Below are 3031 nucleotides of genomic sequence, written 5' to 3'. Positions count from 1 at the left end.
GGGGGGGGGGAGGGGTTCCTGCATTTCAAGGAGGTGGTCATGGAAGGGATGTGATAGCAGAGTTCCTGACCCTAGGTGGAGTTCCTGTTGGCCTCGGTATTAATCTACGTTCAGGTCACTCAATCTGGAAGTAGTTTGTGGGGGCTCTTGATGGAGCTGGTTTCAGTGTCTGTTAGGACCATAGGGAAGCTGGGAACAGGGTGACTGGTAAAATGCTGGTCGGGTGGCTCTGCAGGTCTTGTAGGTTTGGAGTCGAGCCTGCCTGAATCCAAAGCAGCACACCAAAGTGGCCCTTCTGGCCCCCACATGACACTGGCTTATAACTCCCCAAGAGCAGGATCTATGCTGTGGGGAGGGGGGGTGGATGAGGGTGGAAACTGGCCACACTTCTGGTCACCAGTGGAATGTGGGGGGAAAGAAGAAAAGACACCTTTTCTGTCTCCGGTTCGAATCTGGTCTGCCAGGCCTCCCTCTGCTGCCAGAGCTGCTCACAAAATGGTCAAGCCTTGTCTGTCCAGCTGCTCACTAGTCAGTTTCCCTCTCTCACCGTCCCCTCTCGCTCGGCCTCTCCCACCAACACTCCATCTACCGCTCTAACCATTTTTCTGAAGTTGAGGGTGCCAGAATTTTCATCTGTGTCTGTTTTATTTTTTCTCTCCTGTCTTTGTTGTAGAGGGTCCGTGTAGTGTGTCTGCCAATCCGCCATATTGCCAGAGCACTTTTTTGACAGCTTTTCCTCAGGAGGAACACACAGTCTGGTTATCCCTCCTTTTGTGACATGAGCTGTCTTGGGGTGCCATGCTACAAAAGATATGGCACTAACCCATTCATCCCCCAGCCTCTCTACTCAGCTGGATTTGAAAATTCATGTACAATGGCCACAAAGAACTCAGACACCATATTTATAGTTACAGGGTTTCTTAGGGGAGCTAACAGGTTACAATTCAGGCTCAGAAATGCTCAGGGCCTACTTGTTCTAGCCAGGACAGCCTGTCTTCAGCTGTGCCCCCAGGCAGGCCTCTCTCTGCCCAGCCAGTTACAGAACCCTTTGAGGGCTGCTGATAAATGCCCACAGGACATGCCACTCCATCATAAACCTCAGTCTAAAGGCACTCGGCTCCAGCTCTGTGGATCAGCAAACCTAGCTCCCCCGTTAAGTGACTGGAAGCACCCCAGTCCATAAACTAGCCTCCTGCCCCAAAGCAGTTTCCTTGCTGTGTGGACCAGGAAGCCCACGGCTCTCTTGTACTCTGGCTCTTGGTTCTGCTGCTGCTGCGCCTCTGTCACTTCCCCAGTGTCACAGCTTTCTGTCCCCGGGTTGAAGAGGTTCATACACAGACATCTCAGGGTCCAAAGGACATGCTCCACTCCTGGCTCTTCTTTGATGGAAGTGAGATTCCCTTCCTGCTTCTTGTTGTAGTTGTTAAGTGCCATTGAGTCAGTTCTGACTCATAGAGATCCTGTATAGGGTTTCTGAGGAGCGACTGGTGAGTTTGAACTGCCGACCTTTCAGTTCAAACTGACCTTGCAGTCCAGTGCTTTACCCTGCAGGTCATTTTATACCCATGCTAGAGTTTCACGTTTTTAGAACTACAATGAACTCTGTTAACTTCCACAGCTGACTCATGTTATCCTAGCAGCGTCTTCTCCCACCTTCTGTTACCCAGACCCATCCAGCAGGGTAAAACATTACTTGTTGGGAGTTGCAGGTTATGGCTAAGGAGCCTTGGTAACATAGTGGATTACAAGTTGGGCTGCTAACCTCAAGGCCAGAAGTTCACACCTACCAGCTGCTTATTGGAAGAAAGATGAGACTTTCTGCTCTCATAAAGATTTACAGCCTTGGAAACCTTACTAGTTGGAACCAACTCAACGGCATACCCCAGACTGTGACTCGAAGAAACAATAACTAGTTCACTACATTGCATATGCAATTTTTATGCTCCAACATTTTGCAAAGTTTTCAAACATCCAGCAAAGTTGAAAGCATTGTACAGTAACCACCCAATATATAGAAACCACTGGACAGTGAGTGACCATCTTCCGTGAACATGTTATTAAATTTGCTAACTAAAAAGTTGGAGGTTTGAGCCTACCCAGAGGCATCTCAGGAGAAAAGCTTGGTAATCTACTTCCCAAAACTCAGTCCCTGGAAACCCTATGGAGCACAGCTCTACTCTGACACGCAGGCGTCAGGGAAAACGACAGCAACTGGTTAAATGCGCTGTATTACATCGTACCTCCCCAACACATTATTCCTCCGCCTGTGTTTTGGGTGCAAATCAAAATCAGTGGAGGTCATTATTTTCTAAAGGACTTTCTCCATGAAATATCCTGCTAGAGTTTCAACAGGATGTCTTTATAGTTCTGAGCAGCATTTCCCCACTGGAAATGGTCCACGGGACTTTACAAGATGAGATTTGTTATTGTTGGACTTTTTCCACTTCCGTCTTCCAACTCACCCGCACCTCCCGGGGTAAGTCACATCACGTTTCTGAACTTGTTGAAAACCTGGGGCTTCGTGGGCTTAGGACAAAGGTTGAGTATGTACTGGGCAGTTTGCTAAGCTTTGTGTATTCAAGTACTCAGTCATTACACACCTTGGGGGCTTGGGGGAGAGTGTTGAGTTCACTGTTACCATTGAGATGACTAAAGCAGCTGGTTCCCACCTACCCTACTGTGTACAATGGGGTGCAGTTGTGAACTCTCAGCCTCTGCATTCGGTCCTGGTGTGCTGGATTCAGCTCACTGGCTTCTTCTGGTATCTCTGGAATGTTGCTATTGTTAGCTGCCATTGAGCTGGCTCCAACCCACAGTGACCTTGTGTACAACAGAATAAAATGTTGCCTAGTCCTGCACGTCTTCATGGTCAGTATGCCGTAACGTCCCTTCTTACGGCCACTGTATTTTAGGGCCTTCCAACCTAAGAGCTCATCTTCCCACATTATATTAAACCATATTCGGTTGTGACCTTTGGGTTTTCATTGGGCTACTTTTCAAAGGAGCTCTGGTAGAGTAGTGGTTACGAATC

The sequence above is a fragment of the Chrysochloris asiatica genome, unplaced genomic scaffold, assembly GCF_000296735.1.
Source record: "Chrysochloris asiatica unplaced genomic scaffold, ChrAsi1.0 scaffold00312, whole genome shotgun sequence".
Lineage (NCBI taxonomy): Eukaryota > Metazoa > Chordata > Mammalia > Afrosoricida > Chrysochloridae > Chrysochloris > Chrysochloris asiatica.
Note: the sequence above shows the minus strand (reverse complement) of the source record.